At 47.0% G+C, this 13703-nt stretch overlaps 1 pseudogene; it reads left to right on the plus strand.

The window, feature by feature from the left end:
- Gm31891 overlaps positions 1 to 12985 on the plus strand; it is a 47559-nt pseudogene extending 34574 nt beyond the window's left edge.
- Positions 12986 to 13703: the final 718 nt, after the last annotated feature.

Consider the following 13703-nt stretch of genomic DNA (forward strand, 5'->3'; position numbering starts at 1 on the left):
GGCAGAGTTGTGGGCTAGGTGTAAGTGGGTCAGAAAGATAGTCTGACCAAAGCTGCAAGACACACATACACATCAGCCAGGCAGTGGGCCTCTTGGGAATTCATTCCAGTTGAGCACAGTCCAGTTCTCTGCCCCTCTCCTCCCCCACCTTTATGGGACACAGTGATAGCCATGTTTGAGGTCTGTGGCGAAGGCCACACTTGTTCTGGTAGATTCATCTTCTGGAATCCTTTGAACCCAGCAACACTGGAATTTTTTCCTCTCAGAATAGAAGGGAAATGGCTGCCCCAAAGTTAAAGATAGAACCCTGTGGCAAGCCCCTGGTCTTGGGTAACATCTGTCCAGTTGGGCCAAGGAGAGGGTGTGGGCTCTGCTAGGCACAGTTCCTAAGCTTTGAGCAGCTCAGAGCACTGGACCAAGCAAGGTTCCTAGTCATGAGGCCAACACAAGCCAGTGTTGGGTTCCAACAGAGGACATCACTGTGGCCCACACTGTGGCCCACAGCTGTCCTGTTACAAGGGGTAAAGCTAGAGTCTTGGGCCTTCAGTAGACAGTGGGCTGCTTGCCACCGGGCCTCTAAAGTAGATGTGTGGAGCTCAGTGTTGGCTCAGGACCATTTTCCAGGTGGACATGATGGCCACAGGTTGTTAGAGAGCCAGCTGTACACAGAGCATGAGGCTACTGGGGGTCTTAGTCCGGAGTGGGGTCAGACTATAGGCCAAGGGGTGGAGCCCTGACACACCTCAAAGGAAATAGCGATTATAAACTGACAAGACAGATCCTCAAGTTTCACATTTCTAAGAGAGCCTGGGGGCCACCTGAGGATGGGCCCCAATTCCTCTGTGGAGTGGCCATCCCTGGGCGGGCAGGAACCGGCCCAGCCTGGGGCTCCTCTCACCTCCTGCATACCAGGTCTTAGACAGTGTGAGACTGCAGCAGGCCAGCTGGCCCCAGGACACAACTCCCCTGGTTTCCAGCTGTGGTGATCTGACCTACTGTCATCACAAGTGGGGACAAGTTCCCCAGCAGCTCCTGCTGGGGGCCCGCTGATCTCATTGCTGAGGAATGTGTATTTGTCTGCAGGGCACAGCTCGGGGTGAGGACGGGAGAGCTGGGATGGTGCCATGCAGCACTGCTCTGAAGCCAGGCTGTGCCCTCCAGAGTGTTGATGAGACCCCTCAGCCTTCGCCTGACAAGAGCATCGCCCTCTCACTCTGTGCTGGCAGCTGGAGCCCGCTCAGGTTTTGAACGAATGAGCATGGCGGCTTTCTCAGTGCACGAAGGGGCACCTGAGCTCCCAGAACAAACTGGAGGTGACAATAGAGAGGTTCTGACCTGTCACTTAGGCACCTTGGAATTCACTTCCCGTATATATCTTCACCCTGAGGAACCCCTTGCTTTGGTGGTCGGCAGCCCTGTCTGCTAGTGCCATTCTAGCTGAGGTAGAATAAGCCCCATGGGTAGGCTCAGGGGTCCAGTCTACCAGTGTCTGTAAGTAAAGGTTCCTATTGAGCCAGGGTTTCTGGGGCCATGAGTACTAGCCATCGCCCTCCAGGGTGACTGCCCATGGGCACTTATCTGTCAAGGGATGCCTTCATGAGTCCGAGCTCATAGACTATCCCAACCGACAAGGGGAAAAAAAAAGCAAGGTGTCTATTCAAAGCCTCAGAGTTGGCAAGACTCAAGCTTGGACCCTGAAGAGCTTGCAGTTACTCCTGTGGAGACCCAGGGAGGGCACATGGTCTCTGCAGATGTTTTGAGTAGAATGGAGCTGAGGAAGAGAAGGGAGTAGCTGCAGGAGCCATACAGATGAGTGACAGAGCCTGGAAGATACTGAGCAGAAGACAGAGCCCCAGGCCTCAGGCTGGCATCTCCTCCAGTGTCTCTTAGACAGGTAGTTTCTCTGCCACACATGCCTGTCACCACGCCCTCCCCACCCATGGCAGAGCCTGTTCCAAGATAACCAGGCTTCAGAGAAGGTGAATATTTCACTGCCAGCCCTGGGGAAAGGCGGGCAGGGCGTGTGGTGTCAGCCAATTGCTGAGGTGTCAAGAAAATGCTCCTGACATACCTAAGCTGAAGTCACAGGTGATGTCCTTACATCAGGGTTAGGAAGTGATACACAGTAGCACCAACAGACAGCATTTTCATCCTGTTCATGTGACATACATAAATAATCTTAGGAAGAGATGAAGGATATCGCACATAGTCCAAGCTGTATGTGCTTCCTGGGGACAGAACCGAGGACCTCACATGCTGCACAGGAACTCCACTGCCAAGGCACACTTGCCAGCCCCTCACTGGGGGATTCTAGGCAAGGACTCCACCACTGAGCCACGCCCCCAGCCCCTCCCTGGGGGATTCTAGGCAGGGGCTCTACCACTGAGCCACACCCCCACCCCCTCCCTGGGGGATTCTAGGCAAGGACTTCACCACTGAGCCACACCCCAGCTCCTCACTGGGAGATTCTAGGCAGGGGCTCCACCACTGAGCCACACCCCCAGCCCCTCCCTGGGGGGATTCTAGGCAGGGGCTCTTCCACTGAGCCACACCCCCAGCCTCTCACTGGGGGATTCTAGGCAGGGGCTCTACCACTGAGCCACACCCCCAGCTCCTCCCTGGGGGGTTCTAGGCAGGGGCTCTACCACTGAGCCACACCCCAGCCCCTCACTGGGAGATTCTAGGCAGGGGCTCTACCACTGAGCCACACCCCAGCCCCTCACTGGGAGATTCTAGGCAGGGGCTCTACCACTGAGCCACACCCCAGCTCCTCCCTGGGGGATTCTAGGCAGGAGCTCTACCACTGAGCCACACCCCCAGCCCCTCATCGAGAGATTCTTAGCTCTACCATCGAGCTACATTCATGAGCCTGTTTTTGTTTACTTGTTTGTCTGTTCTGTTTTAATGTGTGTGCATACGTTTGTGTTGAGTTGTGCGTGCATGTAGAGGCCAGAGAACAACCTTAGGTGTCATTCCGCAGGTTCCATATGCGTTGTTTTTGTGACAAGTTTTCTAACTGTCCTGGCACACACAATTAGTCTAGTCTGGATGATCCCCAGGGATCTGCCTGTCTCTTCCTCCTGGGCACGAGAATTACCCAGGCAACCATGTTTATCCCTTACGTGGGAGATCTAACTCAGGTCCTCATTTTTGCATAATAAGCTCTTTACCTCCTGAACTATCCCCCCACCATGGCCTGTTGCTGGACCTGGGACATACCAATTCAGGCAGTCTAGCTAGCCATCTTGCCCCAAGGAGTCTTTGTCTCTTCTTCCCAGGCACTAGGGTTACAGGTTAGCTGCCATGCCTTCCTGGCTTCTTATGTACATAGGTACTGGGGGTCCAATCTCTGGCCTCACACTTACACAGCAAGTGGTTCATCTACTGAGCCATCATGCCTGTTTTTATGCTCTTTACTTTGAGATGAACTCCTTCTGTGGCCCGGGCTGGCCTTGAAATCACTCTGTAGCAGCTCCTCTCTGTGTATCTGAGTTGACTCAGCCGTTGTAGTAGTGGGTGTGATTGTGCTGGAATTGATGCAAGGAAGGATCAGTTTAAATCCTAGCACCTTCCCACCAATGACTCAGGCAGCGTGGAGTCATACAACGGGCTGCACGTGTAAAGTTCAGAATTGATCTGCATGGCTTATAACCGATGCCCGAACAGTCCTGGCGACAGAGCAAACAGCCCACGCTCACACAGTCCGTGCTGCTCTGCATACCCAGAATCCCAGGCGAATGGAATCCCCCAGCACAGTGGTTCTTCATGCCATGCAGCTGAGCCTACACCTCCTTTCTGCAGACAACCACACGACACCACAAACGGTGTTCTCCCACTCACGTCTTCTGGAGTGTGGGGCTCTGGGTTGCTTCCGGTTTGAGACTAATCCAGATAAACTCACTGTGAACATTTGTGCACAGTCTTATGAATGTATGTTTTCATTTCTCTTGGGTGAATGCCTGGGAGAGGAACAGCTGGCTCTGGTAGTTAGGGATATTCATCCTCTGAGAAATTGGCCAACTGTTTCCCAAAGTGTCTCTTGTTTTTTTTATTGTTGTTATTGCTGTCAATATTATTTCTTTTCCTTTTTTTAACATTCCTGTCAGCAATGGAGGAGCACGCTGGCTTCTTCACATCACCCATTCTTGTCTACACTTGGGGTGGGCAGGTCCTAGTTTTAGCCACTCTGGCCAGTATGTGATGGGACTTCACTGAGCTCCAGTTGTTTCCCTAACTGATTTGTCACCTCTACATATGTTTCCATCTTCTCTTTCTTACTGTTGTTTGTTTGTTTTGTTTTGTTTTGTTTTATTACTGCTTTCAATCAGTGAGTTTTCAGAGACCTCTTGTTGTTGTTGTTGTTGTTGTTATTGTTGTTGTTGTTGTTGTTCTCTTAGCAAGGTCATCAGAAAAATAAAAGCATTGCTTTTGAAGATATCGATGTGTTCACTTTTATGTCTATTGATTCTGTCTGTGGTGTCATACCTAAAAAATCTTCACGGAACCCCAAATCACAAAGATGTTCCTTCTTGTGATCTTCCAGAATGTGGTGTGTGTGTGTGTGTGTGTGTGTGTGTGTGTGTGTGTGTGTGAGTGTGTGTGTGTGTGTGTGTGTGTGTGTGTGTGTTGTGTAGCTGTTGTAGTATTTGATTAATCTGCTCTATAATTCCCGTCAAGTGCGCACATGCTTCTCGCTACTATCCCAATGTTCTGGGTCCCCAAAAGAAAGATGTACATAAACACCTCTATATTTTAAATATCTTAAGCAGCTCAAAGGCTGGGCCACTGAGTAACTCCACATGGCTAACAGACACTCCCCTCAATATTCCTGAGTTAATAATTACTAATTCTATATTTGACCTTTGTTGTCCTGGACCCTGCTGGACAGCCCTCCTGGGGCCACTTTCCCCTTATACCTACATGTTGGCTGTCTCACCCTCCTGTACCTTTCCAGTGTGGTCCATCTCCTACGCCCTCATCATGGTGGACTCCCCTCATCCTCCTTCCTTGGTCCCTTCCTGGGAATCCTAAAAGTCCTGCCTCTGTCTCCCTGTCCAGCCATTGTCTGCTGGTAATTTTGTTGACCAGTCAAAAACTAACTGGGGACAGGCTTCCCTTAGTCCTACTAGCCGGACAGTGCAAACAGGTATTTGAGTAACATAATTAGCATAAGAACACAAGCCATGTGAACACACATGGATAGAGACAGCAACATTCCTCAATCACTTTCTATCTTGTGTTTTGAGACAGCATCTCTAAATGGAGCTGGAGTTCCCTGATTTGTCTAGGTTGGCTCACCAGCGAGCTCTAGAGATTGCCCTGTCTCTGCCCCAGAGCTGGAATGACATCAGTCTGTCTCTGCGCCTGGCTTTTATCTGGGTGCAAGGGATCCAAACCCAGGTCTTCACATCCTCATCGCAGGCACTTTACTGGATGATCTGTGTCCCTAGCCTCTCTAAAAGTTTCCAAGGTACAAATTTTTCACTTAAGCCTATAACCTACGTTGAATTATGTTTGGTCTGTTGTGTAACAGATGGGTCAAGATGTAGATAAAGGGAAGACAGATTAGTGGAGCCAGAAAATGGAAACAAAGATAGGAAACAGATGTAGGTAAAGTGTTTGCTACACACACATGAGGACCTGAGTTCAGATTCCCAGCAGCCATGCAAAAAGCCAGGTGCAGAAGTGCACACCCATGGGGTTTAATGGCTAGCAAGCTTAGCCAAAATCAGTAAGCACTAAGTTCAATGAGACCTGATCTCAAAAATGAGGTAAAGAACAATTGGGGCAGACATACAGTGTTGAACTACACCCCCCACACACACCCACACACAGACACACACAAACACATACGTGTAGCCACATGAACACACTCATGAATATATATACATATAAATAAGTATATAGATAATAAATAGATGATGTTAGGCTTAAATTGATGACAGGTGATTATGAATATATAAGTAATAGGTGACAAATGGGTGCATAGATATTAGGTAGATGAGTTAACAGATACAGAAGATGATAGATACACAGATGGCTGGCAGTAGGTAGACAGATAAATAGATGAATCGACAATAGAGATCTAATGGCTCTGGCATCGTTTATTTAAGACTATTCCTCACAGAATCCTGTCTTAATAGTCAGTTGTCCACATGTGTGTGTTTCTATTCTGTCCCACAAATCTATTTGTCTAGCTTGACCTTGACACGCTGTCCTGATTACAGTTCATCTGCCAGCTCCACTATTATGTTTTGAAGCTGTTTGAGCTCTTCCAGATCCTCTGCAGCTTCACATGGACACAGGGAGGGCCTTATTTTTAGATATGATGCCTTTAATGGTCACTAAGCTACACGGGCCATCTGCTTTCATCTTGAGGTGGTTCTGGTTTGTGGAGCTCAGCGGCACACAGGCAGTATGGGATGTTCTTGTTGTCTCTCTTCCATAGAGTTGGTGGTGATGTCTCCTCTCTTATAAGGTCATTGGCGGAAACTCTTATCTTGGTCTCTTTGTTGTTGTTTTGTGTGGTTGGGTCTGGTTTTATTTTCAGTTGTTGTTGGTTTGTATGGTGTGTGTGTGTGTGTGTGTGTGTCTGTGTCTGTATATGTATCCGTGTGTGTCCATATGTCTATGTGTGTCTCTGTGTGTGTCCGTATGTCTGTATGTTTCCTGTGTGTGTGTCTGTGTTTCTGTCTGTGTTTCTGTCTGCATATGTATCTGTGTGTGTCTGTGTGTCTGCATGTGTGTGTAAGTCTGCATATGTACCTGTGTGTGTGTTTGTGTGTGTGTGTCTGTGTCTGTGTGTATCTGTGTGTGTGTGTGTCTGTGTCTGTGTGTATCTGTGTGTGTGTGTGTGTGTGTGTGTGTGTGTGTGTGTGTGTGTGTGTGTGTCTGTGTGTCTGTGTCTGTGTCTGTGTCTGTGTGTGATGCTTTGTTGGACTTAACCTTTGTTTTGTGGAAACAGGATCTCACTGTGAGGCTCTGCCTGGTCTGCAACTTGCAATATAGACCAGTCTCACCCTGAACTCACAAAGATCTGTCTGCCTCTTCCTCCCTAGTGCTGGGGTTAAAGGCATGTGCCATTCCACCCTGCAAACAGTTAATTGCGATGTTTGTAGGTTTTAGGTTTGGCTTTTACATTTTATTTTTATTTTGTGTATATGAGTGTTTTGACTTCAGGTTTGTATGTGCCACACGAGTGACTGGTGCCCATAGGGGTCAGAAAAGGGTGTCAAATTCCCCAGTTGTGAGCCACCATATGGCTGTTGGGAATAGAAGCCTAGTCCTTTTCAAGCGCAGCAAGTGCTCTTCGCTTCTGAGCCCCTCTCCAGTCTGCTCATTACATCTTGGATGCTGCAGGTTATGCTGTGATGTATCTTCTCTCATTTCTGAATCTGACATTCTCTTGTTTCTAGTCAGTCCATCTAAGATTCCCATCAATTTTATCAAGGTCTATGAGCCAGGGTTTGCATTGTTGATTTTTTTTCCTGCTATTTTTCTAACTTCCATCTCTTCGCCTGTGTGATACCACGGTTGCCCTCATTTAGTCTCTTCAGGATTCGTGCTCTCCTTTGCTGGATCTTCATGTGGAAGCTGAGAACACTGACCACTGACTAATGTTGGCTGGCATTCAATGCAAGGACAACAATGGTTTTTGTTTTGTTTTGTTGTTTTTTGCTTTTTTTTTTTTTTTTTTTTTTTGGATTTTCCAGACAGGGTTTCTCTGTGTAGCCCTGGCTGTCCTGGAACTCACTTTGTAGATCAGGCTGGCCTTGAACTCTGAAATCCACCTGCCTCTGCCTCCTAAATGCTGGGATTAAAGGCATGCGCCACCACCGTCCAGCGCTAAGTTTTTATCTTAAAGTCTATTTTGTTCAGTATTTATGGTAACAGTGTGGCTTTCTCATGTTTTCTTACTGTACAAACATCACTTCCCAACTCCACTTGCAGGATCACTGGTGTTTGAATCTAAACCCGCTCCTGGTCTCTGGGACAAGTGGGGTCTTCTTTTGCTTGTTTGCTTGCTGGCTTTATTTTGCCTACTGTTGTTTATGTCTTTCTGCTCCCTTCCCCAGTGCAAGATTCCCTTAGCCTTGGGTGCAGGAGTTGGTACTGTAGATGCCTTCCTAGGGATGCTTTGATTTTATATCCAAAATCTAGAGTTGAGGTTTTCCCACAGAAAATGTGTACAAAGATTTTTTAAAAGCCCGTGACTCTTTTCCAAGCTGAAAGTTGGTGCCTAAAATACATATAATTTTATAAATTTAAAATTATGACTTATTGGCGCTGGAGAGATGGCTCAGTGATTAAGAGCACTGACTGTTCTTCCAGAGGTCCTGAGTTCAGTTCCCAGGAACCACATGGTGGCTCACAACCATCTGTAATGGGATCTGATGCCCTCTTCTGCTATACAAGCATACATGCAGATAGAGCACTCATACATTAATGATTTGCATGGTCAATGATGTGCATGAAGACAGCGACAGTGTACTCACATATACAAATAAATCTCTTTTAAAAAATTATGACTTATTCTTTAGTAGCAAGATGTGAGTTATTCAGTATAACAAAGTGAAGTAACATGAGAGTTTGTGGTAACTGAGTAAGAATGGCCCTCATAGACTCATGTATTTGAATGCATGGTCATCAGGTAGTAGCTCTACTTGAGAGGGATTAGGGGGTGTGGCCTTGTTGGAGTAGATGTGGAAGTTGGTGGATTTGTTGTTGAAGGAAATCACTGGTCGTGGGCTTTGGGGTTTAACAGCTGAAGCCAGGCCCAATGTTACTCTCTCTTCCTGCTGTCTGCCGATCTGGATATACAATTCTCAGCTCCCTCTCCAGCACCATGTCTGCCTGCGTGCATGCTGCCATGCTTCCTGTTGTGATGACAATGGATTAGACCTCTGAACTTGTAAGCTAGTCCCAAGAGTTTCTGTGGGGCTGGAGAGATGGCTCAGTGGTTAAGAGAATTGTCTGTTCTTCCAGAGGTCCTGAGTTCAATTCCCAGCAACCACATGGTGGCTCACAACCATCTGTAATGGGATCTGATGCCCTCTTCTGCTATGCAAGCATACACGCAGATAGAGCACTCATACATTAATAAGTCAAAAAAAAAAAAAAAGAGTTACTGTGGTCAGAGTGTCTCTCCACAGCAATAGAACATTGACTAAGACAAGAGTTGGACACAATTTGAACGAATATACTATCACACAATTTCACTGGCTTTATCCCTTTTTTGGTGATTAATTTACAATGTTTCTTGAATATTTACATATAAAAATGGCATCAATGGGTGCTGCTATCATTATTATTATTATTATTATTATTTACTGCTATTTTTATAATAATTATTATTATAGTCTTAAAGGCCAGGAGGAACCAAGATCTACCTCAAGAAAGAGAAGAACTTCCTGCTCTGGCTTACTCAGCAGACAAAAGGTGAGGTCTGGTACACACAAGGCTTCCAGGGGAGCAAGCAAGGCAGTCTGCAGGAGTAGCCTTGTCATTCTGTGACTACATAGTAAGGGTGACATGAGTTTAAAAGATGACAAACATGGAAATAGTAGGAATCACAAGAGGAAGGAGCAGGTCCATTGCACTACTTGCTGGTCACATAGTTGCAACAAAACACCTGACCTAATGAAGAAGGGTTTCTTCTGGTTCACAGTCTGAGGCTACCTTCCATCATGGTGTGGAAGGCACGGCGGCAGGGGCATGAGGCAACTGCTCATATTGTATGGTGTCTTTTTTTTTTTTTTTTTTTTTGGGTTTTCGAGACAGGGTTTCTCTGTATAGCCCTGGCTGTCCTGAAACTTACTTTGTAGACCAGGCTGGCCTAGAACTCAGAAATCCGCCTGCCTCTGCCTCCCAAGTGCTGGGATTAAAGGCATGCACCATAGGTATGGCCCCCATAGACTCATGTGTTTGAATGCTTGGCCCAGGGAGAATAGCACTATTAACGGGTGTGGCCTTGTTGGGGGGAGGTAGGCTTTGAGGTCTCCTAGTGCTCAAGCTCTGCCCAGTGTGGAAGAGACCCTGGTCTTAGCTGCCTACTGAAGACAGTCTTCCTGTGGCTGCCTTCAGATCAAGATGTAGAACTCTTAGCTCCTCTAGCACCATGCCGGCCTGGATGATGCCATGCTTCCCGCCTTGATGATAATGCACTGAATCTCTGAACCTGTAAGCCAGTTCCCATTAAATAGTCTCCTTTATAGGAGTTGCTTAGTCATGGTGTCTGTTCACAGCTATGGAAACCCTAACTCAGACACATTGTATCCACACGCAGGTAGCAGAGAGAGAAGAATGCCATGCTCAGCCCAGTTTCTGCTTTTTATTCAGTCCAGGATCCTAACCCACGGTAGGTCACAACCTACATTCAGGTTTGGTACTCTTACTTTAACTAGCCCAACTCCCCAGGAAACAAGCCCAGGGGTTTGTTTCTATAGTGATTCTAAATCCTGTCGGGTTGACTGACAATCAAAGGTTGGCCATCAGAGCCACCACCTGCAGCAGGGATCCATGGCTAACGTATTTGGTACACGAGATCCTCACTTCCTATGTTCCATTTTCCCAGCTCCCGGACAGAACTTTCACTAGCCAGTGTGGAAACACGGGGTCCTATCTCTCTGCCCTCGATGGCTTAATCACATGAATAAAGCTCCAGGACATCCAATTAATCACCCGTGGAAACTGCAAACTGAACAAAACACCAAGGGATTTCTTATTTACTATAAAATTGACCTTACTTTTTTTCTTCTCCTCCTTCATTTTGGAACCAAAATCCTCATGAATGCTAGGCAACTCTTCTGCTACATCATACCCCAGCCAAAACTGAGAGATTCTAAGTAGGGGCTCTACCGCTGAGCCACGCCTCCAGCCTCTCCCTGGGAGATTCTAGGCAGGGGCTCTACCACTGAGCCAAGCCCCCAGCCCCTCCCTGGGGGATTCAAGGCAGGGGCTCTACCACTGAGCCACGCCCCCAGCCCCTCCCTGGGGGATTCTAGGCAGGGGCTCTATCACTCAGCCACTCTGCCAGTCCTTCACTGCTAAGCTATAGCTACAGTCATCTTTTCACTTTTTATTTTGGGACACAGTGGAGTTTCTCAGTTACCTAAGTTGCCCTCAAACTCATTCTCTGGTCCTGGCAGGCTTTAATGTACAGTCCTTGTGCTTCAGCTGCCTGGAGAGCTGGGACCACAGGCCTGTCCCAACAAGCCTGGCTTTGTGAGCTTCATTGAAGCTCTTCGGTTTTCATCTCGGTGTCTGTCCCAGCTGAAGATCCTAAACTCTTTCTAATAACACTGCTAACACTTGTGAAATCATGGTGGCAGTATGATTGTGTCTCTAGTGTGGATTAGATGCCTCTTTCTGGAGACCTGCATGGTAGGTTACATATTAACTTGTGCGTGTGGGTGTACTTATAGGTACCCCATACACAGAGCCTACAACAGCTCAGGCTGGTTTTAATGTCATTGAGCCAACTCAGAAGCCACCATTGGTGTTATCTCTTGACCTCTTAGTGAGATGCAGTTCTCAAACAGTAAAGCCACCGATCAGGGGCTGGATATGCAGGATGGAGAACAGGACAGTGGACCTGAGAATGAAGCCTGGAAGCATCCAGGCTACCCTGAAACTTCTGGACACTTCCATCTTCTTGACTACAGGTGGCTGGACCCGAAAGCCTCCATGTGCAGAACCCAACCCAGGAGATTAATGGTTCATGGAACGCTCACAGGCTGGCTGATTTGGGTTAAAGTCTCTGCCCTTCTGCCTTATAAAGCACTAAGAGCAGTAACTCAGAGGAAATCAATACACCTAATGGGGATGCTCCCCAGCAACCAAAGATGACAGACAGAAGAAAGGGGTGGGAGGGACTTCAGCACCCAGCACCTGCCTGATGACACACCAGCCAGAAGCCTGTTCACCTGTAGGGCTCAGAAACCAATTTCATATCTAAACTGAACAGCAACACACCACTAAGATGACTGGAAATCTCTGACTTGACTGGGACTTCAGGCATAACTGGATCCAGGAACCTAGTTGCTCTCGATGTTGATACTCTCAATGCTAGCTTTTTTTTCTCTGTTCTAGGTCAGCAGTTACAGTGATGAGGGGGGCCTACAACACTTGTTTATTGTCTATATTAACAGGAAGACCACAGCTATGGCCTAGCACCCATCTTTCAGATGACAAAGGCAGCTGAAAAAACATTGAATCTGCGTATTTCGAGATGGTTCAGCTTGTAAATCCACTCGCCACCAAACCTGATGGCCCGAGTCCAATCCCTGGGACCCACGTGATGGAAGGAGAGAACTGACTCCTGCAAGTTGTCTTGTGGCTTTCACATGCACGCTGTGGTACACCTTCCCTAAAATAAACAAATAAATAATAGATAGATAATGATGATAGATAGATGATAGATAGAAACATAGATACATGATTGATAGATACATGATAGATAGATAGATAGATAGATAGATAGATAGATAGATAGATAGATAGATGATAGAAACATAAATACATGATAGAAGAATGAAAGATACATAGATATATAGATACATGATAAATAGATGATAAATAGAAACATAAGATAGATAGATAGATAGATAGATAGATAGATAGATAGATAGATAGATAGATGTAATAAGATTGTCTTGATTCTCTTTCAGGCATACAAGATAGCAGTTCCTTATAGTGGTTTGGTACCTACTAGGGTTTGCTTGAAACTCCCCCATCTCTCCCCTTCCTCATCTCCCTCTCTAAAGCTGGATTCATGCAGATCAAGCAGATATGTTTTGACCTCTGTGCGGCCTGTTATCTACCTCTGTGGACGACTGGTGGCTGAACAGCCCCACACCACTGGCCACATCACTGAAGCTGAGCAGGTGTGACCTGGGACCTGCACCGGGGATACAGACTGGTTGATGAGCCCAGTCCTTCAAAACCTAAGGCCACTCTCAGCTGTTTTAGAAAAATGATGACAGAAAGACACCAACACTGAGGAATAATAGTCCCCTGAGGAAGTCCCTGTGTCCTCCCCAAAAGGAGGTAGCTGGGCTATGCTAAGCTCTCAGAGACCAAATGGCACACACCCAACTATAATGGAGACTGTCACCCATGGGTTCTCATGACCTTGTCGGGTCATTTTGAATCAGACCTTGGAGCTTGACCTCATGGTTCAGTCCTGCCATCCCAGTTTCTCAGGAGACTGAGACAAGAGGGTCACAAGTTCAAAGCCAGCTTGAGCACAGAGTGACTTCAAGGTCAGCCTGGCAACTTAATGAAACTCTTGTCACAAAATAAAATATTATTTTAGAAAAAAATCTGAGGATAAAATTTAGCAGTAGAGCATCTGCCTAGAATCCCCCAGTGAGGGGCTGGGGCATGGCTCAGCTGTAGAGTACCTACATAGCCACATTTCACAAACAAAAACTTGGAAGCAACATAATTGTCCAGTAACAAAAAAAAAAAAAAAAAAAAAACAATTTCAGCAACTGTGATGTGTAATGAAAGGGTCAGGCCTCAGGCTGGGAGGCATCCAGCTGCTGGCCTATACCACCCACAGTGAATCTCAAAACATCGCGATGTATGCATGAAGGAGGTCCCAGAGCCATGTGGGATTGTGGAATGAACAAAACTGACTAACCCAAAAGTGGTCAGAGCAGTTGTGTGGAAGGGGTGCTGACCAGGAAGGGTCACTGGGA

The sequence above is a fragment of the Mus musculus genome, chromosome 5 (assembly GCF_000001635.26).
Source record: "Mus musculus strain C57BL/6J chromosome 5, GRCm38.p6 C57BL/6J".
NCBI lineage: Eukaryota > Metazoa > Chordata > Mammalia > Rodentia > Muridae > Mus > Mus musculus.